The 17063-nt window shown below is 38.1% G+C and overlaps 1 protein-coding gene across 6 annotated transcripts in view; it reads right to left on the bottom strand.

The window, feature by feature from the left end:
* The window catches only part of SMYD3 (SET and MYND domain containing 3), a 506262-nt gene that overhangs the window by 242247 nt on the left and 246952 nt on the right, over window positions 1–17063 (bottom strand). The window contains exons 2-3 of one of the 6 annotated variants that reach the window (XM_072992859.2): window positions 6442–6476; window positions 4297–4496 (exon numbers count right to left, since the gene is read on the bottom strand). The exons of the other annotated variants lie outside the window; for them this stretch is intronic. The gene's annotated coding sequence lies outside the window, so the exon portion shown is untranslated. The remainder of the gene's footprint in view (window positions 1–4296; window positions 4497–6441; window positions 6477–17063) is intronic. 6 annotated transcript variants of the gene reach the window in all.

Below are 17063 nucleotides of genomic sequence, written 5' to 3'. Positions count from 1 at the left end.
AAACCCTGGAGAGGGTCGCTATAAGATGAAATCAACTTGACAACATGCAAATATTATAAAGACACCACCTCAGGATGGAATCTGAAGCTAAGTTTTAAAAAAATAGCTGTAGTGAAGGAACTGATTTTAAAAAATGACTTGTTTTACCAAAAAATAAATAAATAAATGGTGTGCTCAAGTGCATTGTCCCTTTCCCACCCTCAGTGGAAGATCCATGACAGAATTTTAAAAAACACCCAACAACAATTGGTACTATTTGGAAACATGTAGTCAGTGTACAGGGCTGAGGCCGCCCAAACAGTCACAAATTAAAGAGTCTGGTGGCACCTTACAGACTAGCAAGTTCTATTTGGTTAATGGACTGCAGTCCCCTTTTTCAGATGAACAGAGCATAATGTGAGTAGACAGACATTTAGACACATACAGTGAGAGAAGAGACGAATGTGAAGTGTAACAGAAACACAAAATTTACTAGCAAGTTGTTGAGGGTCTTAACATTAGCCATTAGGGATCATTTCACAGTCACTGAGAGGTGACAAGTATAGATCTGAATGGTGATAACTAAGAGCCGTCCAAAGGTCATTGGGGGAACCTTCATGTAATACAATGTATTACAGTTTTTTCAAGCTGCCTCTGCATTAAAAAGCAAAAACAAAACCTAGAGTTGTGGTTCCAGGATTCCTATATCATACTGTTTCCTTCATACTAAAGGCTGTGTTCGGCAGGGAATGGGTTACTATGTCTATTATGTGAACAAAAATGATTAAAGGGGTGAAGGAAGCAAGGATAAGATGATTTTATTCTTATTAATTTAATTCCTCTGTAATCTGCCTGATTTACTGAGGCAAGGCATGACTTAGCATGCTATGATCCAGTGTAATGCATTTTATGAGATCATTCAGCTTGGGGTTTTTGCTGTTATGACAGAACATATCCCAGATGTACCAAACCGACAGATGATGATATCGGGGACTTACATTCTGTGTGCCTGTCTTGGAAAGAACAGAGTACTAAAGACAAAGGTATAATTGTCACAATGAAAAGTGGTCTAGAAAACCCCAGCTTGAAATCATATACCTTTTATTTTAATAGTGGGATTTTCCAAATGCATTATTATGAGCATTTTTAAAGAAACAGTATCACATTTCTGATGAACTGGCATCCACAGAAAAAGCCATTCTGATTAAAACATTGCTGCTGATATAAGCGATTGTACTTTATGCTGTTGTTACAATACTGAGAGGCACCACACCTATTCTAGCTAAAACCGAACAGGCAGCGAAAGGAAATCAATATTAAATTGTATTAATCCTTAGGAATGTTACAAGGAGGGGAAATTAGAGGCAAGCTAGGGTGATGATCAGTGTTGACTTCAACTTGGAAAAATCTAGGTTTAAGTCCTAAGTGGGCTGTTAAAATTAAGATGGGCAATTCTGGCAAGCTTAGAAGCCAGTTTTGTGCCTCAGAATCCCCAAGCAGCTATACGGACAACCAAAAATTCCAAAAACCCCTAAGGAAGAAGGAAGCCAGAACTGACTGGAAGTTGTGGGAATGCCAAATCATCGGGGAGCAGAAAGAAGGTCAGTCAGGTGGTCTTTCCTATTCCCATGCTTCCTTTCTTTTAACATTCCTGTTAATCACAGATGCGGATGGTTGAGTTTGGAAGTAATACAGAAAGACAAACTAACTTATCATATTTTATAAAAGAGGTGCTCCCTTGAGGGATGAAAGACACTTGTTTGTCACAGCCTATGCTTTCCTTTACTTCCTACTTAGCATTTATTTTTTTGCTTTATTTGTGAGGTAAAGACAGAGTTAATTTGAAAATCTCATTATAGAAGCTCATATCTCTACTGCCAATGAGAGCAACACAAGGGCCTAGGGCCATTTTTTAAAGTATCCTCCCCCCCCCCCCGGCCAACATCAGTAGCACAATACGTTTCAGCTGCTTAATAAATTACAGAATAGATTATTTAATGGATTATTAAAGTTTGGACAGATATTCAGAGATTATATCATGGACAGGCAATTTTGTTAAGGTCATTTTTTCAGACTGGTTAAAAGTTTATGGGCCATATTTTGAAAGGCACATTTTGAAGGGCAAGAGAACTAAGCTGCATATTTAAATGTTTTTACATTTAAAAATGGTTTTATTTATTAAAGATTCACCATCTGTCTTAAATATTTTGCCTGAATAAACCCCAAAATACAAATAAAATCAAAATAAAATCGGAAGGACTGTATTTCCCTCTTGCCACCACTGCAGGCGCATTTGGTGAGGACTCGGGAGGGCATTCCCAATCTATGGAATTCTCCAACACACAAAGTTAGGTTGGCCCCATCCTTACTGTGTTTCCACTGGCACATGAAAACCTTCCTATAAACTGACTTGTAATTTGTCAATGCCCTGGCAAGATTTGTGTTTTTAGTGGGAGATGTAACTGGTTCTACTTTTTCATGTGCTTTAAATTTATTTTAATTTGTTGTAAGCTAATGATGTTTAAACTAGGGCCTGGCGTGCTCTGGTCCATGGGGTCATGAATAGTCGGACATGACTAAATGAATAAACAACAAAAAGTGATGTTGTAGGTTTCATCATATTTTAATATCAATATTGCAATGTATAGTGATAATAAATATATGTATATTTCAGCTGTTGTATGCCACCCTGGAACCCTTCATGGGGAGGAAGATGAGATATAAATATAGGGAATAAATGAATAAAGTTCTACCCCAAAACTCTTAATTAATTAATTACATATGACATACAGAATTAAACAGAAGATTAAGAAATCTGTGACTTTTTTAAAAAATTGAAAATTGATTTCTATTTCATAAACCTACATCTCCATGACAACCATAATCATTCTTAATGAATGAAACAAAGTTGTTTCCCTAAGACGAAGAAGCAACAGTAGCAACAGCAGGAAATGATCCCAGCTCTGGAATTTCCTGATGTACAAACAGACCTAACTAGAGATGGGCATGAACCAGCTCAATGGTTGTTCGTGATGATTCACCAGTGTCCATGAACCCACAAACCATGCCGAATTCAAAAAGCAAACAAACTGGTTTGTGGTTCATTCAGTCTGCGCCCATCTCTAAATGAAGGGGGGCTTTCTGTGTAGCTGAGCTAAAAGGAACCCCTCTTTCATGGGTTTTCCACCCTGTGTCCCCCTTCATGGGCCAGAGTATTTACCTTATTTGCTTAGGGTCCCCTCTGGTACTGCTCCACTGTCCAGCTGAGTAGGACAGTATGCTGTCTGGGGCCTACGTCCTGCTTTAGTGCTCCCTGGGAGGCTCAGGGTATTGTGAGAAGTGTAGTTCTTTGAGGGTTCCCTACATATAGCCCCAACTGTCCTCTGTCCTACTCAGCTGGCCAGTGGCTGTGGTGGTGGCAGAGAAGGGGGGGAAGGAGAGGACGCGGCCCAGAGCAAGGAAGATTGGTGCTGGGGCCAATAGGAAGGCTCTCTGAAGTGGAGGAAAGTAGCAAAACAAAACACCAGCAGTGAAAAAGTTTGGTATTTCATTTTGGTTCTTGAAAGTGCAGTTCCCCGAACCAACCATGAAATGAGCCACAAACTGGCCCAGGGTTTTTTGGTTACTGATTCGTTTTGTGCCCATCTCTCATCCTAACCAGTGAGATGTGGAATGAGGAAACAAGCAGACAGTTGCCAATTAGGCAAGAAGGAATTCTCAATCTAGGAAGTACAACAACCAGATTTACTTATTTCTTGAAATATTTTAAGTACTAACTCCTTTTCTATCCTGTCTAAGACAATGGGGAAAAACCAGTTAACTTTAAAACATTTCCTGCCCTAAGCAATAGTTGAACCAGCTTTGAAAAACCCATGTGGAGCCACAAGAAATGGAGTGAAGCCATGCCACCAATTTTCAGCAGTGAATTTTGTTAATTTTCAAAATCTCATTTTTCTGGGTAGTCCAGAGGGCTGCATGCAGCCTATGGGCCACAATTTGCATATCCCAGCCAGCACAATTCAACATAATTAAGACTTGATACAATATCTGTCAAACTTGCAGCTGTAGAACAGAAAAAACTAAACAAATGCTTGAAAGGGCACAGCAATGGATAGCAAACAAATAATTCAAATAGGAAACACTAATTTTAATTACTTCCTGAGGGGAAATCTATAATCATTGTTAAGTCTCTTGAAGGAGGTAGAAGAGGCAGCAATGACATTAAAGACAATTGGTAGATTGGCAGACAATACAGTGCTGATGCAGAACAACCATTTAAGAAATCATAATCTAAACGTTTTGAAAAGGGATACTTACACAGGTTGCCAGAAGGAAGAATTTCCACAGTGGAACAATCTGATTAGTTCAGCCTCAAGAGTGGACAAAATCCAGAGAGGAAAAGTAAGCATGCCTAATATCAGTGAAATCAATAGGCCTTAAAGTCCAAGAATTTCACTTTAAAAGAAGGTGCACTTAACGTTTTCCCATTATAAACATAATGGGAGAAAATGAAGAACCTAGAAATAAGAGAAAAGGAATAATATGTAAAATGTATGTCTAGAGACCTTCTTTCACCTCATGATACATAACAAAACCTTGCTTTCATCTACAGCTGCCTCGCCAAACAAGCTATGTGTAATAATTACCCAATTCCAATCATACTGGAAACATTACATTTTCTCTAGAGGCCATAAAAGTTAGATGAAGTTCAAAATGGGTAAGGGTTGGGGGCTGGGCTGGTTTGTTTTTTATATTGACCAGAATTCCAAATGAATGTAGAACTGGAAAAATCCACTCACAAGTCAAATGCTGTATGCCGTGAAAATCAGATATATTTCAGGTCCTTGCTATTCTGTCAACGTTCTGGGTGTAATCCACCAGATGTTGCTACCATGCAAGCCTCATTAAAATTAATAGTAGTGGCATAGGAGCAGTGCTCAGTGGATTTCTCCTACCAATTTATTATTGCTATTGCTATGATGCACCTCACAGTACTTTAGAGCATTCTCAGGGAGTTTAACACTTCAAGCAATACAGACGCTGTATCAAATAATCTAAAATTCTTAGACTAGGACAAATGGGGGGGGAAGCACATTGAGGGAGAAGGTAAGAGATAGATAACATCACATAAAATTAAAAATGATTGATAGCCTCAGTCAGGAATAGGCTATGTCAGATATGAGAAGGAGGTAATGCCTAAAAATGACATTATTCCTGAGAGAGATCAACTCTTAAAATGTCAGAGGTATATCATCTTAAACTAAGATCTGTGAGGACCCACCAATCTGACACATTAAATTGTACAAGAGAACAGAAATAGTGAGAAAGATATTTCACATGTGCACCCAAGCCTCCAGATGACTATGGGCTAAATAAGGTGCAAATTGCTTCTGATTTCACATGTACAAATTTTCTTGCTGTTATTCTTATTACTGCTTTTAGTGTGAACTGGTGCTGTACTGGTATATTCTGTAATTTACATAATTTATTGGCACTCTAAAGAATGGAAATTTATCCATGGAGCACCAAACACGAAATACCCAATAGTCAGGTATGGGTGAGTTGCTTAGAGGATATTTGTATGTGTAAACTGGTTCTAAATTAATGGATTATGTCCTCTTAAAAAAAATCATCTGAGATTAACATGAGAGACAAAGTATCAATTAAGTGGCATCTTTAATTGCTGCAGATTTTACTTGGAAGCGTGTGTTTCGTTTACAAGAGTGGGAAGGAGAAGATTTTTTACTTTATTGCAAATTAAAAGAGGTATTTTAAAAAATAAAAAATCTTCCAAAGAAACTCTGTCTCAGATCCTCTTTGAAGTGTCCGACACCCTGGCCAAGAACCTTTCTTTCTTTCTTTCTTTCTTTCTTTCTTTCTTTCTTTCTTTCTTTCTTTCTTTCTTTCTTTCTTTATTTATTTATTTATTTATTTATTTATTTATTTATTTATTTATTTATTGTCACAGCACTACTCTGGGTGGGTTACAACAGAAATAGAAAACAGGAAAATAGAAAACAAAAATAAAAATAGAAATGTTAGATAGCAATAACCCTTTTAAAAAGCCCAGATGCCACTGACTATTATTATACTAACAAAGTATGATGGACCTTTTCTCCATTCCTTCCTACAACCTTTGGCACTATCCCAAAATGGCCTCCAGAGGGCTGGCTTTCTTCCTTTCCAGAATCACTTTTTTTTGGCTTAAATGTATAGTTGGCTGCATTGGGGAGGCAATGTTGTCCCCTTGGTGATTCTTGCGATGGAAGTAGTTCTGCCACCCAGTGCCCAACTCAGGATTCAATGCTATTTAAATTTTAATTTCAAAGAGGTAACTCATCGCATGATGACTCTGATTTCTGTGTGACTATATCTTCCTAAATTTGAAAGTGACTATGAGGATGAATTAGCTAGGAGTGAATTTATTGCTTTTCAGACAAACAACATTGATGGTATACTTGCCTAGACTGAGTCGCCGAAGAAAAACAGATACTCACCTGCAAAGAGAAAACCAGCCATCAGATATGTGTCAAGTTATCCTCACAAAATGGAGTTTTAAAAAATGCATTCCATGGGAATGTGTTAGGAAGAATACTTTTGCATTAGAGATCACAATCCAGCACAGGTGTTTTTATTTTCCCAACTGAAATTAATGAGCTTAATCTCACACACCTGCATATGTGTGGGTTTAAGTCAATGGTTTGTAACCTTGAGACCCCAGATGTTCTTGGACAACAACTCCCAAAAATCCTGCCTAGCACAGCTGGTGTTGAAGGCTTCTGGGAGTTTTTGTCTAAGAACATCTGCAGACCCAAGACTGGGAACCCCTGGTTTAAGTGAGCATATAACCAGATGTAGTACTGTGGCCAGTATATTTGTAAAGAGAATCCCTTGTAGTTAGGTGTTTCTGATGTCATTATTTCCAGTAGACTTGAGACATACTTAACTGAGTAGGATTACAAGCTGATAGTATAAAGCAAACTCAAAAAGGAAGGTTGGGCTCAAAAAAAATGAAAAGCAAAGCATACATACAAGTTTATACACTTTTCTATAGGAAACAGTTTCAAATTTATGGTACACTGTTAATTACAAGAGAGATTGGCTATTCTTATCTATTATGATAGTTCCTCTTCAAAGACTCACACAGTACAGAAAGTACAGGAGAGGGGAGGTAAAAGACATTGATAAATTGTTTGGGTTATGTCAGAGTTGAAGTCCAGCAGGGAATCAGACACCCGATTTTCTCTCTTACCTAAGGTAATTTAAAGAAATGCTTCGTTTTCTCATGTTTCTTGATCTCAGGTACTTCTAAGATAATTCTGTCTGGAGGACTGTACCTCTCTATATGAGCCTTCTTTGCGTTTAAGATTGTCAGAGGAGGCTGTACTACCGGTCCCACTGCCAGTGCAGGCACGGCTGATGGGGACACAGGACAGGGCCTTTTCTGAGGCAGCTCCCAGGTTACGGAATGCTCTCCCTCAGGAGTTCAGACTGCCCCTTCCTTTTATCCTTCCACAGACAGCTGAAAGACCCGGTGCTTCAGGCAGGCTTTTAATAGTAATGATTGAATCCCTGAATGTCTTCTTAGAGTTAGATAGTGTTTAATGTCAGATAGTGTTTAATGTTTACTTGCTATTAATTGTTCAATTTTTTAATTAGCATACTGTTTTTTATGTTTAACTTATTACGTTTTTAACTCTATTCCTTTTAATACTGTGAGTCACTTTGGGTCCTCTTATCAACAGTAAGGTGCTATATAAATAAAACAATTAAATAAGATAAGACAGATTCAGAGCACTTGAAACAGAGACCTTCCTCTCTAAAAAAAAGATTAATTCAGGAACCTCTCAGGAAAGCTAGAAAGTGGAACCCTAGAGATGTAAAAACTCCAAAGCAGAGTGTGTTTTGCTATAGTCACCCTCCAATGAATTCTTGTTCTTATTCTCCTCCTCTTGGTACCTTTGGAAAAAGGCAAATAAAACTACCCACCCCCAAGAGGGCTTTCTTCATATAGTTTGAAATTCTTGCCAAATTTTTCCACAGCTCTCTAGGCTCCAGTCCTGCCTGATGCAACTCCATTCTTCCTAGTGTACTAAATGATATGGCAGGTATTTGCTTTCATTCAGAAAAATGCTCTATGCAACCATTTTGCCAGATTCACTTTTTTAAAATGAATACTGTAGACACATGAACAAATCACTGTACACCCACCTGCCAGATATTTAAAAACAAAAACAGACGTTTAATTAAGCATGCAAAATACATATTTATGAAAAACAATTCTCCATTCATTATGCAATATTGATTCATGACTAAAATGGTTTTTAAAGACAAATACCCCATTCTGATGTTCTGAAAGTGTACTGAAAGCACACGATGAAGGTAGTGTAGTCCCTTTGACCTCCACTGTCATTTTCAACACACAAACATGACAGTCTAAAGAAATAGACACTGTTATACCTGTGCAGGCTCTTCCACATGAGCCAGAACATCCTCACCCCTAAAAACAGGATTCTGGCTCACATGGAGAACTTACACAGGAACAGCAGCCTCTGCCTCTTCAGACTGTTCGTTTTACATGGCGTAAGAAATAATGGGTGGGCTTGGGCGAGCCAGTGGTTGCCAGCCTTGGGCCTGCAGATGTTCTTGGACTAAAACTCTCAGAAGCCTTCAATGCTAGCTGTCCTGGCCATTATTTCTGAGAGTTGTAGTCTAATGACATCTAGGGACTCAAGGTTGGGAACTATTGAGTTAGAACGTAAATAAATAAATTACTTTCAGAGCACCTGAATAAGACTACATTAATTGTGAAGAGGCTTTTAACCAGCCTCCTGCTTCCAACACACAGGCAATTTTAAGAACACACTGCTTGATTTTCCTTGAGGTGGGTCTTCTCAGTTCAATAAATATAACCGTTCTCATGCACCTAACAAGTCCCTTTTTGTTTAGAAAATTCAGGACACTTGCATTGCCTCCAGAGTAGTGAGAAGAATTTTATAGACATTTTATTGTCTTGGGGGAAAGCTACTAGGAAAAAACCCATCCAAAACTATTTCTATACAACATAGTAAATTACCATGCACTGAGGCATCATGCAGAGGGGCTATCAAATGTCTGTGTTTTTTTCTTTTAGTTTTTTTATTATTCTTTTCAATGGGGGTAGAATTATAGGGAAGGGAATTTAGGCTTAGAGGGGTAGGTATAGAGAAAGGGTAAAATTCCAGAATGAAATAGTACATTTACATCAATCTGTACAATTATATTACAAAGAAAAAGAAAACTAGCAGATTTTCCCAGTACTGTATTACTATAGTTACTAATCTATCTACCTATCCCCTAATTGGACCTTCAATCTTCTTTAATCTATGCTTCCCAAGCTATCTTTCGAGTCTAATTATTCCCTATTTTGAGCCCTTTTTAAGGTAATCATTTATTACTTCCGCTACTTCCCATGTCTTTTCTGTCAGCTCTTCTAAATCCAGGATATCTGTTTTCTTCCAATATTTTCCATCTAATAACTTAATTGTAGAAATTACATGCATTATCAAATATTTCATTTCTCTAACTAACATATCAGGTCTAATATTTAATAAAAAGAACAAATCCGGTTTAAATGCTGTCACGTAGAATAGAATATTTTTGAAACTTTCATGCATCTACAGTAATTCCCTATATATCCACCACCAAACATAATAAAAGTGTCCTCCTGTGTTTTACGTTTCTCATACTATTTAAAAACATTTTTATACCTTTAAAAAAACTTTGTTGGCATTGTATACCAGCTGTAATTCATATATCATCTACAAAACATCTTAACTACATTTTCTCTAATCATTACTGATTTTTGAACATTAATATTCTTCTACCATTTTATACCCATTTTATCCTACAGTCGTTAACCACTTCATCTTTCACTTTCATGTTTTATTCATTTACTCCATCTTTATTGTTGATGTTTTCTTTCTCCTGGATCCTCTTGTTTTTATAGTGCACTTTTTTTTAAAGGTTCTCGCTTGTTCTTCTGCTCTAGTCGAGCTTCTTTCTGCTTGTGATTCTGATGATCCACTTGATTTCTCCTCTTCTCATTTCCTTTTCCCCCTTCTTTTCTGCCCAGACATGAAAACTACTCTGGTCAACTTACATCTTACATGAAACAAATATAAAATACTATACAATAAATCTTAGACAATATACTAAATACTGACCCACATGTAAACAAATAAGGCAGCTCCTAACTAATAAATCCCCAAAACCTATAGAAGGCAAACAGGAAACATAAAGATGGTCAATACATACTGAATTAAGAGAGGATGCTCTCAAAGGCTTTGGTAAATAGCCTTGTTTTGAGCATCCTCTTGAAAAAGTGAGAGAGGTCAAATACAGCTCTTCCAGGTCCATTCCAAAGGGACTGAGCCACAAACAAGAAGACCCTGTTTCTAGTTGATGGCTTCCTGGTCTCCCTTGAGGTGACAATCTGAGGGAGCATGATCTGGGAGGATCAAGTTGCACAAGTGAAAGTTGTTAGGGAAAGATGCTCTGACATATACCAAGATTCCAAATTGTGAAGGGCTTTATAGGATTTACTTCTGGCCCTTTCAACTTTGCTTTGGCTCCACCCTGTTTTCTACAGACCTAGTGACTGGTTCAATGAGCTTTTAAGAGTCTTCACAAACTGGAATTTGCCCTGAAGTTACAAAGTGTTTCCCTACCTCCAAATTACACAATGCTTTATCCCTGCTGCTTCTCCCTCCTGAAATACATGTGTGAAGGATTCGTATCTCCATACCACAACACCTTATTGGGCCCAACTGCGTATATTTCATGTAGATACTCATGAACAGAATTATTACTAGTGCAAAGAACTTCTTTAAGTTTCTATCTCAGATAGCATCACTTTCCTAACAAAGAGGACAGGAGAGAAAGAAGAAACCAATATCATCCCAATGTAAAAACCAATATCATTCCATTGTTGCACTTGAAAGAAAAAATAACACCAGGAGATCCAGTGGCCTATTTAATAGAAATAGAAAAGTGGTAGCTTTAACCTACGTTTTCCATTATAGAAGACCGTTTAAATGAGTGAAACTGACTCATACTGACCAAATAATGTAATGATTTAACATACGTTGAAAACAGATATAAAATTGGCATTTATTTAATCAGCAGATCAGAAGTTAGATAGACAAATAGGTTTGAAAAGATCAACACTTCAAGTACTGTAATGTCCTCAGTAATATAAATTCCTAAACTTAATGCAAACATTGATTTTTTGATATCACCAAGAAAACAACAATACGGAAACAACGTTTCAGTGAAATTGGGAATATTTACTGAAAAACTAGGTTGCAGCCATAGTTCCATGACAGATAAAAAACAGACATACTAAATAATTACAGGAAATAAACAGTATGGTTTTAAAATTCCAGTTGCTATATATACAGAATATCTAAAACTGTAGTGGAAGAGAAATAGGCATTTTCCAGAATACATGGGCTTTTTTTTTTACATTGCCAAGCAATTTCACTTTTGTCTTTTGCTTTGATAAACTAATCTTAGAATGATTCATAGAGTAAATCCTATAGTACCTTATTGAATTTGAGATACATATTACCAAAGCTCAAGAGAAACCAGTGAACACATTCTGCACAGAAAATTGTATCTACATCTTTAAAAGAGAAAAATATCATTCTGGTCACACAAACTATCCTACCCAACCTCAGACAGCGAAAGAAAGAAAGAAAGAAAGAAAGAAAGAAAGAAAGAAAGAAAGAAAGAAAGAAAGAAAGAAAGAAAGAAAGAAAGAAAGAAAGAAAGAAAGAAAGAAGCCTTTATTTCAGGTTAGTTTTTAAGAAGATGCCAGGAAGTGCCCAGCAATGTGGCTGGTCACTTTTCGGGGCTTGTGACTGAAGGGAGTTCTCTCTCTAATTCAGTGGCTCCCAACCTTGAGTAATCCAGGTGTTCTTGGACTAAAATTCCCAGAAGGCTTCACCACCAGCTGTGCTGGCTGGGGTTTCTGGGAGTTGCAGTCCAAGAACACCAAAGTTGGGAACCCCTATCCTAATTGGTACCATTGTGGAGGACAGGACAAGCTGTCCAAGCTGCATCCAGCTGTGTGAGGGAAAGCAGAGGGCCACTTCAGCAATCCCATGTTTCTATGATTCTACAATTGCTAAGTCTCAGGACATCAGGAAACTAGGACATTTCTCTTGTTCTCTAAACGGGGAGACAACTGTCAGGGAAGTAGTGCTGGCGTAGGAGAAAGTCTGATTGTTGTTGTGTGTGAGGGAGCTGAAGAACCTCGGCAACTATCTCTATTAGTTCAAGGTAGCTCCAAGGATAACCAGCTCAACATAACAGTATTTGTCTTTACTGTCAACACACCAAAAACTGAAGAATGAGGGGAGGAGATGGTGGAAAAAGCTGGTGGGTACATGTGCTTAGGCCCTCCATGTCACTGGAGCCAAGCCTGGGTATCGCGTAAGAGCAGTAAAACATGTAAGACTTCTTGTTGCAAAGTAGTGCCAAAGGGCCTTGGAAAAAAAGGAGTGAGCCTTCCACAATCTCCAACAGCAGTGTAGGATCTAGAGAAATTTCCCATGTGCCATGTGACCTGTAAATATGGCTTCATGAGATGAGAACCTAGTAGCAACATGAGAGGAGACCCACCATGTCACCCCAAAATTGTGTGTCATTCCCCTGCAACTGAAAAAGGAACACTTATATACTGTCCCATAGCGCTTAAAGCACTCTCTGGTTGATTTACAATTCAATTATGCAGGCTACACATTGCCTCACCCATCGAGCTAGGTACTCTACCAACTTTGGAAGGATGGAAGGCTGACTCAACCTTGAGTCAACTACCTGAGCCCTTCAAGACTGAACTCAGGTCGTAAGCAGAGTCTTGACTACAGTACTGCAATTTAACCTGAAATGTGTCACAAAGTTCCTTAAAAAAAACAGCAAGACCACAGTATCCCTGACATTTCCCTGTTTTAGCATGCACACCTGAGCAGGGGATACCTCTGTGTGCATGTATAATGCAAAACAAACATACACACAATTCAGACAATCCAGAGTGTTCTGAATTTAAGAAAAGGTTTAATGAAAAGAGAAAGAACAAGCAGATAGAGTGATATATTTTCCTCCATTCAGTGAACATATGTAAGTTGGGAAAAATGTATATTTCATCTGAGTGTATATCTATTCAGCTTATTAAAAACTGAAAACATCAATACTTAAATTTAATAATAAAATATTTCAATATAGTCCGCTTTTTAAAAGTAAAACTGGAAACTAGATTTCGAAACAATTTTTAGAATGCAAGGAATTCAGTTTTTAGAAAGAGATCTAGAAATAGAAGGCCACCAGAGGCTCTCTTTTTTTCCAAGTTTGATGTGGAGAGTGAGGGAAGGGACTTGTTTACAGTGACAGTGCATTAGAAAAATGGAATTGTCGCCAAACTGAACATTACACTTTGGCCGCAATGTGAATTAATGAGATTAATACCCACTGTTATTCTTCTGCTCTGCACTCAAACAAATGAGCTATGATCCTAATCAAGTGTTTGAAAGAAATACAAGGGAATTTCACTCTTCAGTTAACAACACCCTGAAATTAAGTTTCTGGCAGTATTTTGCAAGAAAAATGTTATTACTGCCTCTTTTGCTTCTTCTAAAGAAAGCACTTGTGCTTTTCCTGGGCTATAAAATAGAACATTTACAGATCTATAATTCAGCAGCTTACCTGATCCAAATTCATGAATCCCTAACAGGAGCTGCACAGTGAATAATTAAATGTCTGGTTATAGCAACTCTCACTGAAAGAGTATGGTTCACATTATCTAATATTGTTTACTGTCAATCGGCCCAACATTGAAAATTTAGTGTATTTACAAATGTTAGAGGTGTATGGGAAGAGTAGACCTTGATGCTGAATGCCTTTTTTTGGCAGAGTGACAGGATGTACATTTAGTAAGCTAACAAGCAGACTTCTGGGCATTTGTCATGATAGCCTTATGAAACATTTCACCTCAGAGGCAGGGTGCCAACTAACATCAGTTGTTGGGGAGTAGGTTTTGGAGGTTTTTTTTTTAACCTCACATGTTGTCTGTGGTTTGTTTGACTGGGATGCACTTTTCTGGGCTGGGGGTGATTGCCTCTCTATCCAGCACTAATAGTTCCTTCCAGATTTTGAATTCAAAGAGAGTCCTGCTTCTCTGCTGAGTCATTCTTTCTCTGTCTTTGCCCAGTTGAAAGCAGTTTTTGTTTGCTGTTGATCTGTTCAGTTGGTTGCTAAGTATGAGCGCACTAAAGAAAGCCACATACAGAAGTCTGCAATTTCAAGCAACTGTAACTAAGGAAATGTTTTTTGTTCTTCCCCTACAAATGTCTCAGAGTGAGTTGTTGAGACTTTAAGTGCCAGTAAATGAGAAAGGGGTGGTTTCCAGGGAACTTGTAGCTATTCTTCTCTGTGGATTTCTGTACTTCTAAAGCATAGCAAAAAGGAATTTTTCCAGAAATCCAAAACTTGGCAACAGTAAGGGAGTCCTGTTTCAGCACAGAATAATGGACTTTGGATCTTATCCATAAAGGATTTTCATTTATTTATTTCCATTTGTATACTACTCCATTAGTGTTGCCACTTTCTGGGTAGTTCACAATCTTGTTTGTTTAAGCTTCAAAGTGGGGAAGTGCTAAGAGGCAAGCCACTGGTGACTCATGACCAATTCTGGAATGATGTCTCCCCCTTATTTAGACCACAACGGTCCAGCCATGGCTTCCTTTGGCACCCAGTATTTCCCAAGCTTGTGCCTAAAGTGTTGAGAAATGTGGGAATTACAGGCCTCAGCAATATCTCATACAACATTTACTTGCTCCTCTGTTAATGTTATCCATGTCATTCTTTGCCAACAAGATCCCTCAGCACTCTACATAGGGCAAACAATCTCCGTAGAAAAGAATGAATGGACATAAATATGACATCAGGGCAAAAAAACTATATCAGAACATTTCAATTTACCTGGATATGCTTTGAGTAAGTTAAGAGAGACTGGTTGACAACAACCATTGGATCCTGGCCGTGAAAGCCTTCGAGCACACATTAAAAGAGTCTGTTTAGGGGGAGGGGAAACACAACAGAACCAGGCTGGAAAGAGAAACAGCTGAGATAAGGTACATATAGATGCTGAAATACAAATGCAGGAGTAGGCAATATCTTTATAGACCACTAAAGAAATCATAAACTCTGCTAGCTTTCATGGATTAGGGCCCACTTCATCAGGCTTGCACTGGTGTCCTGTCATTAGTGCAAAGAACATATGAGCCCCAAAAGTTCATGCTGGATGGATTTTGTCAGGTGTTTCTCTTAGATGCAAGTTAGAAAAGATGGAGGCCACGCTGGAGGTGTTGTTTTACAACTGAAGAAGCTGGAAACATACTTAAAAGACTGCATATCAATCAAGAATTCCTAAATTATTACCAAGGGTGAAATCCTACACTGGTTCCAAACAAAGTTTGCCACTTGTGTCAACAATGCTTTTGTTACCTTGTGGACTGATAATTGACAATATTCATAGCATGATAACCTATTTTTTACTAACAAACCATCCTTATTTTTGTCCATTATCTGTATCCCCCCCCCAGTTCATGGAGCCATGTTTAAATTTGACAGTCGTATAGTCCTACTCCTATGTCTGAGGAAGTGGACTTGATCCATGAAAGCTCACATTAAAATATAGCAATTAGTCTTTAAGATGTCACAATGTTTCTCTCTCTCTCTCTCTCTCTCTTTGGCTTGATTCACTTGCACTGACTAACACAGCTACTTCTTTGACTATTACTTTGGGGGGGGGGGGTCATGCAGTTACAAGACTTCTTAAAATTGCCCTGAAATTCCCTTTTGGATGAAGGAATAGCATAAAAATTTTAATATCCATAAATGGCTGAGAGTAGGTGTCCTGCGTATCTTCTCTCTTGGTCTCTTTAGCTACTTTTCTTAGATTGTAACTAAATGAAGTCACAATGTGACAATAGAGGAAATCGGAGTTGACGTACATACATTTCATAATCAGATCTTCTGCTGTTCTTATCACTACTAGGGGTAGCAGGAAGGACTGTTGAACACTGAGGGTTTGATGGTGCAAAACAAAGACTTGGCAACCTCCATCAGCAACCAATTATTGAGGTTGAGGAAGGCAGAAGATTTAGAAATCTGTCATGTGACTTGCCCAGATCAGGAGGATTACAGTGATATTTGAATGCTCAAGCAGGATCTACCTCTAGTTTCTCCTCCAACCAGTAGTCTAGGCAGTACAGAGTTGTGCCTGCAGCTTAAGTTCTACAACAATTCCCATTGCAATGCAAGTTTGAAATATTAATCTCTACATACAGTATATTTTTCTGTGCAATATGGTAGCTATTTATAATATAAAAGTCTTGAAGCAGGAAGCCATTTTACCGATCTGCTCATGCAGCAATCCAGTGCTCTGTGATTAATATGGCAGTCATCGAGAAACTGCTATTTTAACTAATAAAGAGATATAATCTTGAATATCATCATTTCCTAGCAGATAGGCTATAGTTAAAAGGACATCAGGCAAATATTTAGAGGGCGAATAAGCATGATGACAGTGGCTGTCACACAGACAGATCTAAAGAAAGTAGCTAGGGATATGGGTGTTGCGACTGATTACATTTTTCAGTTGATTCATTTGTCCAAGCAGCTGTATTGCTAATATGAAGGATTTCTTTCATTTCCTTTCTCCCCCTTCTCTGTTTGCAGCAGAATGCTACACTTGAGTTTAGCATTGCTGGTAGAGGACTTCTAAAAGTGCAAACAAATGGTTCATACACCATGCTTCACAACAATTTTGAGGAAGTCGCAGGTCTGAGTGAAGATTATTATACAGCAGTACCTCGGGTTGCAAACGCCTCAGTTTATGTAATTTTCGGTTTATGAACCGAAATCCATAAGAAATAAAGTGCCAGTTTACGTTGTTTTCTCTCTCTCTCTCTCTCTCTCTCTCTCTCTCTCTCTCTCTCTCTCTCTTTTGCACTACAAAAGGGTTTTCGCAGGGCACATTGTGC

This window comes from Pogona vitticeps, chromosome 1 (genome assembly GCF_051106095.1).
Source record: "Pogona vitticeps strain Pit_001003342236 chromosome 1, PviZW2.1, whole genome shotgun sequence".
NCBI lineage: Eukaryota > Metazoa > Chordata > Lepidosauria > Squamata > Agamidae > Pogona > Pogona vitticeps.
This window is presented reverse-complemented; position numbering and strand designations above follow the sequence as displayed.